This window comes from Leptodactylus fuscus, chromosome 1 (genome assembly GCF_031893055.1).
Source record: "Leptodactylus fuscus isolate aLepFus1 chromosome 1, aLepFus1.hap2, whole genome shotgun sequence".
Classification (NCBI taxonomy): domain Eukaryota; kingdom Metazoa; phylum Chordata; class Amphibia; order Anura; family Leptodactylidae; genus Leptodactylus; species Leptodactylus fuscus.
This window is the reverse complement of record NC_134265.1, coordinates 293,534,600-293,551,992: the sequence shown is the minus strand read 5'-3', so window position 1 is coordinate 293,551,992 and position 17,393 is coordinate 293,534,600.

Below are 17,393 nucleotides of genomic sequence, written 5' to 3'. Positions count from 1 at the left end.
GGGCTGTGGTAAATTTTTCCTTTAAACGGTCAAAGGCTTCCTGTGCTTGAGTGGTCCAAATAAACGCTGTTGACTTTCTTGTTAGTTGGGTAATAGGGGAGACGATCCCTGAAAAGTTCTTAATGAAGCGTCGATAGAAATTTGCAAAACCAATGAAACGTTGAACTTGCTTAACGTTCTTGGGAACAGGCCAATCAAGGATTGCCTGTATCTTACTTGAATCCATGCTCAATCCTTGAGGGGTGATTATGTACCCCAAAAACTGCACTTCAGTTCTATGGAACTCACATTTCTCAAGTTTGATGTAGAGATGATTTTCCCTCAGGCGTCCTAAGACGGTCTTTACATGCTGTTGATGTTCCTCGAGAGAATTTGAAAAAATCAAGATGTCATCCAGATATATGACCACGAAGAGATCTAGAAGGTCCCTGAAAATGTCATTGACAAGGTGTTGGGAGGTGGCTGGAGCGTTACAAAGTCCAAACGGCATCACAAGATATTCAAAGTGCCCATACCGAGATCTGAAAGCGGTCTTCCATTCATCCCCGGTCCTGATGCGGACTAGATTATATGCACCACGAAGGTCTAATTTTGTAAATATCTTGGCCTGTCGTACTCTCTCCAATAATTCTGGGATTAATGGCAAAGGATAGCGATTCCTAACTGTAACTTTATTTAATTCCCGATAGTCTATGCAAGGTCGGAGAGAGCCATCTTTCTTCTTGACAAAGAATATGGGCGCTCCAGCTGGAGATGAAGAGGGACGAATAAAGCCTTTAGCCAAATTTTCATCAATGTACAGCTTGAGGGCTTCCAGTTCTGGCCCTGCTAGTGGATAAATGCTCCCAAAAGGTATAGACGCACCGGGTCGGAGATCTATCGGGCAATCATATGGACGATGTGGAGGAAGTAGATCGGCTTTCTTCTTGTCGCAAACATCGGAGAATATCTCATAACAAGATGGTAAACTCAGCATTTGAGCTGAATCTTGAATCTTCATGCTGGTAAGTGGTACATTTGGAGCTGGAGCCGGATCTTGGATATTCATGCTGTTAAACGGTACATTTGGGGCTGGAACTGGATTCCGTATATGCATGCTAGCAGGGAGATCCTTTCCCGGAAAACGTATCTCACTAGTTTCCCAGTTGATATCAGGGTTCTGGGTCTGCAACCATGGAAAACCCAAAATAACAGGAAAGTGTGGCGAGGAAATCAGCATGAAGGTAAGGGTCTCTTGGTGATCAGGTTTCAGCTGGATCCTCAAGGGTACTGTCTCATGATCTACGGGCCCTGAGACTAGTGGAGATCCATCCACTGTCTCCAGTACCACCGGTGAAGCCCTCTTCCGGAACTTGATTCCATGCTCCTTGGCAAATAATAGATCTATGAAATTTCCACTAGCTCCTGAGTCAATCATGGCCGTACTGGTAACCCATTGAGAATTGATCAATATCTGAATTGGAAGGAGGCAGTGTGATCCTCTTTCCTTTTCTTTAGGGTGCAGAGTCACAGGAGCTATGACAGCATTCAGAAGCAAAGCTGACTCCGAAACGACCGACTCAGAAAAGTCACATTCAGCAATTGCTGCAGCCGTTCTAAGTGGACGATTAGGACAATTCATAAGGAAGTGACCCGAACCACCACAGTACAGGCATAAGCCCTCCCGAAGCCTATGTTCTTTACGGTCCTGACTTTGATGTCTCTGTAGAGAATCTATTTGCATAGGTTCAACCCCTGCATCCCGGGGAGGTTTACTCAGTGGATCCTTCACGGATGAAGAGGGGAAAAAATTACTACTCCGATTCAGGGCAAGCCATCTCTCTTTCTCCTGCCTCCGTTCAGTAATACGCGTGTCAATACGGATACAATGATTAATGAAATCGTCCAAGCTGGAAGGAGCCTCTGCTCGGGATAATTCATCCTTAATAATACTGGATAGGCCCTTACGAAAAAGAGGAAGCTGTGCCTGACTGTTCCAGGTTGTATCCACAGCCCATCTTCGGAATTCCATAGCGTAGTCAGTAACGGAGCGCCTGCCCTGACGTAAAGTTAGAATGGCAGCTTCAGCTGTAGCACATCGATTGGGGTCATCAAACATTAGATTCATAGCGGTAAGGAAATCGTCCAATTTGTCCAAGATGGGATCTTCAGTCTCAATGAAAGGGTTGGCCCAAGCTATGGCTTTATGAGTCAGGAGCATGATAATACACAGCACTTTGGAACGATCAGTTGGAAACTGGCTAGCATTGGCATCAAAATATAAACGGCATTGGTTTATGAAGCCACGGTACTTGTCACGTTCACCGCCGAATCTAAAAGGTGGTAACTTAGGAATTGGAGTGGGAATGGGAACTGGTACCTGCGCCTCCAATTGTGCAGTGCAGTTACGTAATTCCTGAATTGCTTGCCCAAACACCTGGGTATTATGGTTAGATTGTCCCTCCATTGCATCAATCTTTGCTTTTAGAGCGTGCATCTCAACATGCATAGAGGTAGTCAGATTGTATAGTTTTTTGAAACGTACCTCCAAACTCTCTGAACCAGCGGTCTCCGTCATCATGGCCTGAGTATTCTGTCACAATACCCTTTCTATTTTCTAGAGACCAATGGCTGGGAACAGTGAGTCTAGCAATAGTAATATACAAATTGACTTACAGTCTGTTCTGTGGAAGGCAGGGAGGCTTGGCCGGAAGCAGTGGCCCTATACTCAGCAGGAGGGCTTGCTGGGGGCTGTAGTTCCACGGCTCCTTTGGACTGGGTGGGTAGCAAAGTCCTTGTAGCAGGAGGGCTTGCTGGGATCAGTAGTTCCACGGCTCCTTTGGACCAGGTGGGTAGCAAAGTCTTAGTAGCAGGAGGACTTGCTGGGGTCAGTAGTTCCACGGCTCCTGTGGACCGGGTGGATAGCAAGTCTTAGGTAGCAGGAGGACTTGCTGGGGGTAGTGGTTCCAGGTAGCAACCAACTTGCAGGTAATTAACCAACTTGGAACAGTCAGTTTGAGCTTGAGGACCTTGCAGAAGACAGGCTTCTGAAAACAATACTCAGGCAACTGGGTAATCAGAACACACATGCTAAATAATCAAGAATCAGGAAATCAGGGTAAGTCACAGGCAGGAAACACAAAAAACTCCATCTTGACTGTTGGCAAAAAAAGAGTTCAACAAAACAAGATCCTGACACCTAGGTTCAAATTTGTTTTCCACTTGGCAAGACCGTTACTTGAAAACAAGCAACAAAAAAAAGAAAAAATCTCAATATTCACCCAATAGAAAAAGATTGTTCAACTGCAATCCAAAGCTGATGCATAGAAATACCTTCCAGGACTCAAAGGAGCGAAACAAAAATTCTTCAATAATATTCATAAAAGAATTCCAGCATCAGGAAAATCTTCATATAAAATATAACTTTTGATCCATGATTAAAAATGTGATCAATTGAGAGTTACGTAACCCATAAAAACAATGGAATGGCCTCTGTGTTACAGATCATGGGTGCTCCTTAATCATAGCCTATGTACAAAATGAACTCTCTCATAAGGCACCTTTCATGTGAAAGACTAAAAAATCCTTTACACTCTGTTCTTAAATTTAGTCTTATAAAATCCAATATAATGCAATGGGTTTCCATTCCGCATGTTGAAGTTTGAGCATGACAATACTGTAACTGTGGGAGAAAGTAGAAGAAAGGAATACAACAAAAATAGGATACACAATAGGAAAATGCCTGTGTTATTGAAACTAAACACAGTCTACATCAAGGGAAATGTAAATGTAAAGGAAGTTATAAAGAATTTAAATAGAAAGCAAGCAGGGCCACATAAAAGTTTCAACAAGTTAATTATTTAGATCAACATTTATGAAAATCAACCACACAATTAGGAGACTGCATATTCTTTACAATGTAAAATCTAGTAATAAAATAGAGTGTTAGGGTTCACACTATCATTGGATTCCGTTCAAAAGGTGTCCGTTTAAAATAAAAGGAAAAAATGGGCACCTCTCTCTGCATCTTTTTCCGTCACTGCCCAAGGCATGCACAGTCAGCTCTGCCGTCATGCCTCGGGAAGAGCCGACTGCCCATGTCCGCCTGGTGTACGCAGCCATTTTCTTGAAGATGCGGGGAGAGGCCGTTCCAGAAGAAGGAAGAGGCATCGCTGGAGAGTTCTCTCGCAGCATTGGGGACACCCCCAGTGCTGTTTGAGTGTTGCGGACCGCCCCCAGTGCTGCGAGAGAACTCATACAGAAGAAAACTGGGATTTCTAGCAATCGGTGTTGCGGAGAAGACATCTAAAGGTAGGAAAAGAATAGCCTTTCTTAAGGCTATTCCTACGTGTTATCGAGAAAAAATTTTGTTTTAATGATAGTATCCCTTTAATGAAAACAGTGGGGATGGGAAACAGGACAGTGACTTCACAGTTGACTGACAGTACATTTCATTTAAGACAAGACTTCTGTCCCTGAAGCTGTGTAATATTGTTATAATAAGAAAAAAGGGTACAGTTGTCACCACTAACTAGACTAGTTTATCCCATGGAATGTGGCTGCGACTAGTGATCCTTTTAGTCTTGGTGGTGCAGAGCCCCAACACTAAATGAAGTATTTATTCAAAAAACTGGTTTATGGGCAGAATTTTTTTTTTTTTTATAAAGGTCTGTTAGTGCTAGTAATGGGTTAAGAAGTACACCCATATTCCCTTAGCAGTGTTTGGAGAGATTTCTAGGTGTCTCTGGCTGCTGCTGCATCCTCTGTGTTTGTTTACAAGATGTTATCTTCCTGCCACGCTGCTTCCTGTGAAGCTGCTGCACTAACTCTCTCTAACGCCTACAATCCCACCCTTCCTGTCTCTCTTTAGTCTAGCAATCCTGCCCATTACTAGCCCCTCCCATCCTCCCCCCATCTCCCTAGCTAAGTTATTCTGCCCACTACCAGAAGGCAGGAAGAGGGGGAGGACCCTGTTCCCCAGACACAGGAAGGTTTGACAAGTATTGCATGGGATGGGGGGGAGTAATGGTGAAATTCCGTTTTGGAAGTGGTAAAAAGGAACGTCACTGGATTCAGAAACTCCCTGGAGCGGTCATAGGTAATTATAGATTTTTTAAAATTGAAGTAAATTAGAAGTTAGGTGGGGGAAGGGATTTAGTTTACCGGTTAATTTTTAGTTTATTTTGGACAACCACTTTTACAGCAGAAAAGTAAAGCAACTCTCACCAAAGTGCTGCTCTTCTGTTTTGCTTCTAAGTATGTGTAAGTTTGTGCTCACTGTTATCTCCACCATCTATGTGTAATGGACAATTACCATTAATACTATTAATAATAATAATACATTTTATTTCTATAGCGTCAACATACTCCACAGCACTGTACAATATACCATTTATTTGTTTTAATTGGTGTGATATAACAAGGATAAATAATTCTCTTGCATTGCGTTGTGATGGTTGTGAAGACTTACATATAATTTATTAGGTACTTTCATGAAAAGTTAAGTGTAGGACCCCTCCCTGAAAAAAGTGATATAGGTCTGTTCAAATGGTATATTGCTTGCACTCTGTTCATGTTTCTTGCTACATTGCTATCTCCCCATAAGGTTGTAATTCATATGCATGTGACTTTTCCACTGAGACGTAAACTTAAAATTCAGTCATATATTATGTTATCAGTACTTACAGTTAGGGCCAGAAATATTTGAACAGTGACACAAGTTTTGTTATTTTAGCTGTTTACTAAAACATGTTCAGAAATAAAATTATATATATAATATGGGCTGAAAGTGCACACTCCCAGCTGCAATATGAGAGTTTCCACATCCAAATCAGAGAAAGGGTTTAGGAATCATAGCTCTGTAATGCATAGCCTCCTCTTTTTCAAGGGACCAAAAGTAATTGGACAATGGACTCTAAGGGCTGCAATTAACTCTGAAGGCGTCTCCCTCGTACACCTGTAATCAATGAAGTAGTTAAAAGGTCTGTGGTTGATTCCAGGTGTGTGGTTTTGCATTTGGAAGCTGTTGCTGTGACCAGACAACATGCGGTCAAAGGAACTCTCAATTGAGGTGAACCAGAACATCCTGAGGCTGAAAAAAAAGAAAAAATCCATCAGAGAGATAGCAGACATGCTTGGAGTAGCAAAATCAACAGTCGGGTACATTCTAAGAAAAAAGGAATTGACTGGTGAGCTTGGGAACTCAAAAAGGCCTGGGCGTCCACGGATGACAACAGTGGTGGATGATCGCCGCATACTTTCTTTGGTCAAGAAGAACCCGTTCACAACATCAACTGAAGTCCAGAACACTCTCAGTGAAGTAGGTGTATCTGTCTCTAAGTCAACAGTAAAGAGAAGACTCCATGAAAGTAAATACAAAGGGTTCACATCTAGATGCAAACCATTCATCAATTCCAAAAATAGACAGGCCAGAGTTAAATTTGCTGAAAAACACCTCAAGAAGCCAGCTCAGTTCTGGAAAAGTATTCTATGGACAGATGAGACAAAGATCAACCTGTACCAGAATGATGGGAAGAAAAAAGTTTGGAGAAGAAAGGGAACGGCACATGATCCAAGGCACACCACATCCTCTGTAAAACATGGTGGAGGCGACGTGATGGCATGGGCATGCATGGCTTTCAATGGCACTGGGTCACTTGTGTTTATTGATGACATAACAGCAGACAAGAGTAGCCGGATGAATTCTGAAGTGTACCGGGATATACTTTCAGCCCAGATTCAGCCAAATGCTGCCAAGTTGATCGGACGGCGCTTCATAGTACAGATGGACAATGACCCCAAGCATACAGCCAAAGCTACCCAGGAGTTCATGAGTGCAAAAAAGTGGAACATTCTGCAATGGCCAAGTCAATCACCAGATCTTAACCCAATTGAGCATGCATTTCACTTGCTCAAATCCAGACTTAAGGCGGAAAGACCCACAAACAAGCAAGACCTGAAGGCTGCGGCTGTAAAGGCCTGGCAAAGCATTAAGAAGGAGGAAACCCAGCGTTTGGTGATGTCCATGGGTTCCAGACTTAAGGCAGTGATTGCCTCCAAAGGATTCGCAACAAAATATTGAAAATAAAAATATTTTGTTTGGGTTATGTTTATTTGTCCAATTACTTTTGAGCTCCTAAAATGTGGAGTGTTTGTAAAGAAATGTGTACAATTCCTACATTTTCTATCAGATATTTTTGTTCAACCTTTCAAATTAAACGTTACAATCTGCACTTGAATTCTGTTGTAGAGGTTTCATTTCAAAACCAATGTGGTGGCATGCAGAGCCCAACTCGCGAAAATTGTGTCACTGTCCAAATATTTCTGGCCCTAACTGTATATCTGAGGTGCCCAATAGACAACCCTAAAATTTCCCTTTTTGTGTTTCTCTGGGGTGTTTATTACCAGTCTTGATATTTCTCCTTTGCCTGACTGACATCCTTTATAACTATACCAAAGTGACATTGTTCAACACTGTATGATGCTTAATGTTGCTGTATGCTTTGAATAAAAAGAACGAAAAAAAGGCAATGGTGCCGCACACTCACAAATTTAGAAAGTGTGGTGCAGACGTCAAAGGGTCCTTCGACCCCACAATCAGATTAATCAAAAAATGTTGTCGCACATTTTTTGATTAATTTGAATAAAAAGAACATGAAAAGAAAAGAAATGTGAATTTACACATTAAGGTGAAAAAGAGATTTTTAAATAGATCGCTAGAGCTTCAACATGTGGCACATAGAAGCGAGAACATGAATAGAGATATATAGGACAAAGCTTTTCAATGTGACTTTCCTGCCTTACAAGATTTGTCACTCATCTGCCCACAGTAAACCATCATAAACAATCCTAAAAAGATATTAAAGCTAATACCATATGTTGCGAAAATGCAGCTTTTTTGTTGCAGATTTTCCCAAAGCCTTGAGTGGATTAGGTAGAAGTCTAAGGGTCCACTCACACGGAGGAAAATGGTGTGGAATTTGCTGTGTGTCTGCAATGTGGTACCTCAGCCTAGAGGGTTGTCCAGTTGAGATTGAAGAGCTCCACTGATTATGGCACATTTGGAATTTTTTCTCTAGCCTCTAAACTTGCTGGACAATCAATGCTGTTGGTTGTGGTATCTGACATGCTATGTAGACTCGTACCGTCAGGAGGGTGGTGTCAGGCAGGAGCAGACAAGGGGTGTGATTCTGAGCTCTGACACTGGCTGCCTGTGAATCACACACCCCCTGTCTGACACCGCTTAAATAGCGCATCAGGCCCCCAAATTATCTGTGTTTTCTGCTCAGGAATGGCGGAGGCAAGCGAGAACTGTTAAGGAATCAGTGGAGCAGCAACTATTAAGAGATGCTATGAACTTGAATTAATGGAGGTGTTTATTCACTTTGGGATCTGATATTGGCTCTGTATTCTGTAGTCTGGTCTCAGGTATATATTTTTTCTCAGTCCATGAGTGGGTCTAGTCTGAAATATGTCTTTATATAAGAGGTTTGGTCTGGGATCTGTATTCTTTTAAAAAGTAACTATTGTCTCATATACAAATAGTTCCAGTTCAATATATTGAATCAAGAAGTATCATATATCTTATATGCGAAACATGCTTCTATTTGTTCTAATTGATGTTCTCCTATCTGCTAAACTTCTCTATTTACTGCTCAGACTTATCGTCACTGAACATGAGCTACACTTCTTATAGCCAGCCTGGAGTGGCAGTGGTCAACAGTTACCAAACACAGGCAATGATTAAACAAGGCTTACAATAGATCCTTGAAAGATAAGAAGCTAATCTTTTTGGGTCAAGAGGGGCTGGAGACCAGTCCCCTGGGCGATCCCTGTGACAACCCCTAGAACCATCAAAATATTTTGGTTTGCAGAGGTCTTATATCTGACCTCTATTTAGAAGGAGTGCCTTTACGAGTAAAGTAGCTGTTGATCTCTCCCTATATTGATCTATCCCCCTCCATAAGTGGCTAGAATGTTTTTATTTGCTTCAAGCCATATACTGTAAGTTCTACCAAAGTCAGTGGTTTCCAGATCACTATGATTTCCTCCTTCACTATGTCAAAGCCATGTTGCCATCTTGTCTAAGTGGTGAAAAGTTTTCAAACAGAGAACAGTGGTAAGCAAACTCGTATAACCTATTCATGCCAGGAACATTACAGGATTGTGACTGATTTCTTAGTTATTTTAATTGTAAGGTGAAATTGGTCGTGCACTATAACCCTATGTGAGAGCTGTCATTAACACCAGTCACACTGCAGAGGAGATGCTCATAAAATAACATCAATCTGACCATGTCATTTAGTACACTGTCATCAGGGCATTCCTAAGTTTGTATAACCTTGTCTATGTAGAAAGCCTCCATCACTCCACAGGTCGAGCAGTTGAATGGGTGGTATATATAACAAACCTCAAATATTTCTACTGCATATGTATGTCATTTCTGTTCCTAATTATACCAGTAAACAATGACCTTTGTCTTGTTAAACATGCTATAAAAATTACAAGAAGGTTTTACTAAGTAGCAGATTGAAAAGCGGCCATTAACATGGGTCCAGCTTTCTGCTTCAATATCCATTCCTGCTGATAATCATGAGGTTGTATTCAGAATCCTACGCTGCTGTATAAGCTTTTGTTTCTGCTAGGGTTACAGAGCACTAACAGTTTGCAAAAGCCCCAAAGTTATTTTAAACTATACATTATGGGCTAATAAAGCCGTGTTTAAATTACAGGCTTGCTGAATCCCTCTGATTACTTCTCTAGACTTCTGTAACATGAAACCTCTTCGACTTGCCAAGGATATAATATTAAATGGGCAAAGCACTCAGAAATATATTCCATTTATTGAAAATAAATGTACAATTCTGCAGATGAATTTAGGAGCTGGAATAACAGTTGTGGCATTGAAAACTTAATGATCAACACTATTTTATTGACAAAGTTAATTTACCATCTTTATTTTATATGACATTGTGGCACCATTATGCTAGGGAATGGCATACAACACAACGCTATGCCTTCAGGCCTCAATTACTTTGCAGTATAACCTCACCTGCCATTTTGTTATGGAGATATTCTACAGACTGAGAGTGAATGATACAATTAAACCAAAATAGAAAGCTATAGATATTTTAGAATACAGACTCCGAGGATATTCTAACAAAAAGTTTTTCATGGGATGAATTATATAGAATTATTCTAGACATTATAGACTTTAGCAGCTGTATACAATACAGAAAAAGATATGCCGAACCCTTCCTTGTCATTTACATAATAACCTTGTTTTCTACAGCAAAGAATAGGTGTAGCAATAAAATATGTTCACTCTCATAGTGAAGTAGTTAAATAGCCGTCTCTTAGTTTTAGAACCCACTCAAGATTCTCTGTTGACCTTGAAGAACGGTTTATGCCAATCAGTTTCTTTAGCTGTGATTGGCTTTGATGTATGCATACATAGATTCTGAATCTTTATATAAAAAAAATCTTCACATCACAAATACAAGGTTAAAGAAAGATGTTGAGGCATGGAGGTGGCAGCAGAGCAAAGGTGTGGAAGTTGCATGAGAGCAAAAGCGTTAAGGTTGCAGGAGAACAAAGGTGTTGAGGTTGCAGGAGAGCAAAGATGTTGAGGCTGTGAGAGAGCAAAGGTATAAAAGAGATTCTGTCAGCTCCCACATTGCTATTAAAGTAGGCATACTGCCTTGTGGGTGAACTAAGCTAAAATACAGTCATATCTGTGCTTTATAATTTGATGCCTACAACACTGAAAATGATGTCTTTTATTTCCACTCTCCTTACACAAAACACTGACGATAATGCGTGCTTGTTATAAGTGGGAGTGAAGTTGTCACAGCTAAATACTAAAGAGGTGATCAATATCCAATCAGTGGGGGTCGGACACCAAGACCCCTGCTGATAAGCTGTTTTGAGCAGATGATGCACAGAAAATAGAGCAGGAAATAGGCAGCTCTATTCTATGTGTGGTGGGCAAGCCTTAAGTGAATGGGAGCTAAGCTACAGTAACCAGGTTTGGCCATTAGCATAGAACTGTTTGCTCCCTGCTCCATTCTCTGAGCATTAGCTGTCCAGAACAGTCATTCATCAAATGTAATACAAAGAGTGTTGGGCTCCTTCAAAAAGTTTCTCTCTGTTCAGACTCATAAAGGGGGATCTCAAGCCCTCACTCACACCGAACATGGCCTTCATCATGGTAAGCCATTAATAATACCATTAGAATAACTCATATTGATATTGCTAATTGTGCCACATTAATGTTGTTATCATAGTAAGATAAAATAAGATAAGGCAATCCTTTAATAGTCCTACCATGGGTAAATTCAGTGTGAAACAGCAGCATAGATAATCCAATAATAATATAAAATACAAAATGCAAATACAAGTTCCATGGTAGAGGTATTACAGTGACAGTAAGTACAGATAAAAAGATAAAGGTAAAGAAGATAGTAGGAGGGATATCACAACTTAAGGATCTTACAGTTCTCTGTATGGAGTGATCTATGTTTAGCTCAGTGTTGATTATACAGCCTTACCGTGGTTGGGAGGAAGGACCTCTGATAGCTCCTTCTCACACTTGGGGTCAAGCAGTCGGTCACTGACAGGACTACCCAATGCTATCATGGTCTCGTGCATGGGATGGGAGTTATTCTCCAGCATGGAGCTCCCCATGGACAGTATCCTTCTGTCACTCACCACCTGTACTGGGTCCAGGGGGCTCCCCAAGACAGAGCTGGCCCTTCTAATCAGCTTGTCAATTCTATTCCTATTCTTGGTTGTTTTCCTATTCCCCCAACAGGCGTCTCCAAATGATGGTCTATGAAGGTCTATTTATATGTCATGGCTAGTTCATGGTTTTTACCTTGATTTTGGATAAAAACACATCTTAGCCATGAACATATGTATATAGCTTTAAAGTGCCTACCTTCCTTCATCCTCACCATCATCTGCAGAGGCAAACTAAAATTCAGCCCATACCTAACACCCATTCATGATCTAGCAGTTGATGACAACTAACAGGTAGGGTCTGCTTTTTATTTCTTGAAACAACACCACTATTACTTATAGACTATTTTTGCTATTGCAGCTCAGCCCTATTTAATACAGAGTCAGCCCATGGACATGAGTGGTGCTTTTTCAGGGAAAAAAGCCCCATTTTACTAATTTTAGAAAACCACATTCATTTGGGATCAGATGAAAGAATATATAACACAATGTTAATATTGGATCTGCCAGGTTATGCCAACATGTTGCCTTCTTTTCTAAAAAATTACCTACGAAATTAAGTACCAGATTCTCTACTTAACTTCATCTTGTTCATATGCAGTCTGTAAACACTTTTGTCTTCAGAATCGTAGCTTTACCCAGAGACTATATTTTCAGTCTCTAAAGTGCACAAATCTTTACAAATCTATAAAATAGTTGAGAAAAATGTTTACAGTAAGTAGATAATCCTCAGCATGTGGGTACCGTATTTTCTATCTATTTTGTCTCCTCTATCGCCGTTAGCCATACTTGAGATTTGACTTGTTTACAGAATACAGTAAATATAGGAAATAAAGTAATGCATGAAGACGTCTCATGTTTTACTTGTACTGATATCAGGAAAGTAACTGCATGTTTTATAGCTCCAGTTAATCATTCAATGTGAGCATTAAGAAAAGATTGTCTTCCAGCCTCTGGCAGAATTTGGATCTTACGGATGCCTTGCTCATGATACTTACCACTGTCCAGTGACCTGGAATTTCATCCAGGGAAAGACAATAAATTATACTGCACACTGTAATGTCTTTTAAATCAAATATAGGACACACAAAAGCTACAAATCTTAGCACAACATATATGGGGCAGTAAGAAAGTAAAAAGAGAGGAATAAGTGGAGATAAAGTTAAAAAAAAACACCATCAACTGATGCATCCTATAAAGCTAATGCGAGACTCATTTGGCTGAATACCACAAGTCTGGATTTACATAACCCTAGTAATGACCATTGCTATCACTAGTGGATACATGTCTACTCATACATAGTTATGTAATATTGCATCCAACCATGTAATAAATTCATAGGATGACACTGTCAAAGTAAGAAATACTCAGGGCCACATGGTGGCTCAGTGGGTAGCACTGCAGTCTTGCAGCACTGACGTCCTGGTGTTCAAATCCCGCCAAGGGCAAAAAACCACCTGTAAGGAGTTTGTATGTTCTCCCTGTGTTTGCATGGATTTCCATGCCAAAAAAAGACATACTGATAGGGGGAAAAAATGTACATTGTGAGCTCTATGTGGGGCTTGCAATCTACATAAAAAAAAAAAAAAAAAAAAAAGTAAGTGGCTCTGGCTCATTAGCATCATGTCTCCTACAGGGGATCCTTCATGCAGTATGCTACAATAAGACTTATTGAAAGGGGCTGTCTTTATAACACCTTTAAGTACCACCAGAATCCCACATAACTAGGATATCTACCTATCTATGGCTATAGCTGTGAAGCATCATCCATACTGGGGTCCTATATGATGCCAGATGGGCCCTGATACAGATGTGTTTTTTTTACTGATGCCACAAGAGGTGGCTCTTGGAGCAGGGGAGCAGTTCAATGGTGAGATACCAATGAATTCTGATATATAAACACATGAGACAGCAAGAGATAGAAAGTGAAAGTCTAAGAGAAGTTAGACAGATAATGGGGGGGGGGGGATTTATTATCCTATCTATGCCAGTTTTCTGTCATGATAAAGTGGTACATCTTTGGCGCCAGGACCACTCTTGTATTATAGATGTTCCAAACAGTGGCGTAAACAGGAATGGTGGGGCCCCATGGCGAACTTTTGACATGGGCCCCCCTCCCGACACAAAAGACCTCAACCAACCGACATCCCCCCGCATTTCTGCAGACAATATAATGCTCTATAGTAGCCTCTGCACACAGTATTATGCCCCATAGTGGCCCCTGCACACAGTATTATACTCAGACCCCAGAGTATAATAATCTGAAACCCAGGGGGATAAAAACATAAAAAAAACACTTTAACTTACCTATCTCTGGCTCCGCTGCACTCTCTGCCACTTTTGGCCATCTTCAATGACATTCGGGACGTCATTTGACCGGGAGGCCTGCGTCGCGACGCATATTGACGTAGGTCCCGGTCATGTGACGTCAGGGACATCACGCAAGTAGGCCTGAAGCCTACCCGGAGCGCGGAGAGGTAAGTAACACTGTTTTTTATGTTCTGTTACCACTCCTGGGCCTCCAATCCGAAAAGACCCCCGAGTATAATAGTGGTTGTGGCGCCCCTGTCTGGATCGGTAAGTAAGTAGGGCCCGTTACTGGCTGGAGTAACTCTAGCCAGTAACGGCCTATTAAAACCCCCCAAAAAACACGCAGTGGTAGCGTCTGTTGCCGGGCCCCCTAATGTCCCAGGCCCTTTGGCAGCCGCTACCGTGGCTACCCCGGTAGTTACACCCCTGGTTCCAAGCCTCTTATTCTTCACTTCACTTACCACTTTTTGTGAAAGTAGGCGTAGTGAGGAGTAAGGCGAGGCAGACCAGGGAAGGTACAACTCGGCACATGTTTGTTATACCTCATGTCAGAAAACTGGAGTTACATAGGACATCTATGCCAGGTCCTGTCAGGCATTGTGGTGAGTCTCATTTGTTGACAGGCCGAGGCCTCTTAATAATTTGGGTGTGCCTTATGCCAGTCGGGGAGTTTTTTAATAAATTCCCCCTAATATGTCCTATACCAGAATAGAATATAAAGAGATAAGGCAGAAGAGAGCTGCAAAGTGTATGATGTAAGAAAGAACATACAGAATGAAGAGATTGAGAAGAAATGCAAGAAGACAGAGAGAGAAGATGTGATGGAGAAAGAGATGTAAAGAGATGGAAGGTAAGAAGAGACTGCTGAGTAAGAGGACATATAGAGAAAATGGAAAGTCATTGGTAACAATACCTGGTAACAGAGACTTGAGAGAAAATAACACAACAATAAACCAATTGGGTGAAACCCAAAGTATTATATAGATAACTGAGCTGAACCAATAGCTAAAACCACGGATTTTTATTGAAGACACTTTAGTAAAAACACACAATTTGAGAGAAAATAAAGAAGGAAACAATTAACTGAGAGACAGATGGTGACATGAGAAAAATGGAGAAGTGATGTCATTAGATAGAAGAGGGGACACAGGACAGGAAGGTGACAGAGCAGTGAGACATGTCATGATAGACACCTATACACCAGTCACTACTGGGAACCTAGCATTCCTAGCCTTGTACCATTGGAAATGTTTAACCACCCCCTCCCCAAATTGCATGTAGTGGCTGCACCCCTGGCGCCAGCTCTTAACCACTTCCAGACCGCCCATAGACTATAAACGTCTGGAAGGTGGTTGCCTTGTTCTGACAGGACATACCAGTACGTCCAGCAGAACCTGCTCCTCTGCTCCCCCCCCCCCCCCACACACTGTACTGAGCCCTGGGGTCCTGCTGGCAATAGATCTTGCGCAAATCAAGATAATGGTATAAAAAAGTGTCCCTCTACCTTCTACAACTGGCAGTGTACAATGCCTTCATTATTTATAGGCAATCTGGAAACCATGCTCCCTTCATCTGGTACTGATCCTGTGAACATTGAGTCAGAAACTGTCAGCAGGCTGCATGGCAGACACTTTCCTGACATCCTTCCCCCCCCCGAGAAAATAAACAAAATCCTCAGAAAAGATGCAGGTTTGGTACCAAACAGGGTATGCGGAGAGACTCAAGGTACTCCTGCCCACAGTGCCCATCAAACCCTGCACTCTGCATTGTAAGGGCTCGTTCACACCAGCGCCCGGTCTCCGTTTTGCAGGTTTCCGTTTCCTGCCCAAAACTGGACAGGAGACGGAAACTTTCATTTGAATGGGTTTGGAAAGTGTCTGGCCGTGAGCGCCGGTGAGCGTTTTGTGCTCCCCGCGGCGAAACCGTTTTTTGTAACTGGACACAAAGTCGGACATGCAGGACTTTGTGTCCGGTTAAAAAAAAACGGTTTTGCCGCAGAGAGCACAAGACGCTCACAGGCGCTCACGGCCAGACACGGTCTGCCAGGTTTCCCTCTTCTGTCGGCAGAAGACGGAAACCTGAAAACGGCGCTGGTGTGAACCCAGTGTAAAACTGTTCCCGCAAATACCACACATCTGGAAAACTTTCAATTAACAATTTTTAAAGGAAAAAATAGTATCTTTTCTGCATGTAAATATGTTTTATTTTGATTTATAACTGGTTTAGTTTTGTTTACTGTTTATATATTCTATATATGTAAAACTCAAATTCTGTAGTAGTCTGCTCTATACAAATCCACAGTTCTCGCCCGATTTGGCTGAAATTTGGCATGCCCCCTCTCCACTCACAGGAGCAGAATACTGGGCACGTTACATCTCGCTAGCACCCCGCACCATGAGATTGGGGCCCCTAAATTTAGGCTCTATGTATATAATGGGGAAAAGTGAACATGAAAGCGCTGAGGGGAAAACAGGGACTGACAGGGACGGATTATAGCGATGGCGCCAAAGAGTCGCTGCTAAAGGAGCCGCACCCCCACACAAACATTTCACAAACATCATATAAACATCACACAGACAGCACACATACACCAACCTATAAGCACAACACTACACAAATACCACAACACACCACAAAAGCACCAGACCACTCTAGACACACATAACACCAACACCACCCCACAAATACCACACACAAACATACACGCATGGACCACAAACGCACGCAAAGACACTTAGATAGATGCACACTACACACACGGACAACTATCGCACGCACGGCCACTTGCTCTGTGCACGCAGAAACACATGGATCACACGCGCTCATACAGGCATACATATACACGGACCCAGGGGTGAACCATGAGTTTCTGCCGCCTGAGGCGGACGTCAGAAAGCCGCCCCCCGGAGGAGGGGGCGGGGCCGAGCGGAGGGGGCGGGGCCAAGCGGAGCGAGAGTCTTTAGCAGGCAGAGAGCAGGCAGGGAGAGGACTTGCTCTCTGCCTGAGCGTGAGGGGAGGCCGCTGGAGCAGCGCTGCTCCAGCGGCCTCTCCAATCCACCGCTCAGTGACGGTGACCCTAAGCCAGTCCAGGACAGCTTGTCCTGGACTGGCTTAGGTCAGCAAAAATGCCGCCCTCCCCGGGGCCCTGGCATAGCGCCGCCTGAAGCGGTCGCTTCAGGTTGCCTCATGGGAGAGTGCGGTGCTGCACGGACCACACACATGCACACATGCATACATACACATGGATCACATACATGCATGCACACATATACACGGACTCCACACCTGCATGCACACCCGTATGCATACACATGGATCACAAGCTTGCACACACACACATATACACGGACTACACACGTGCATGC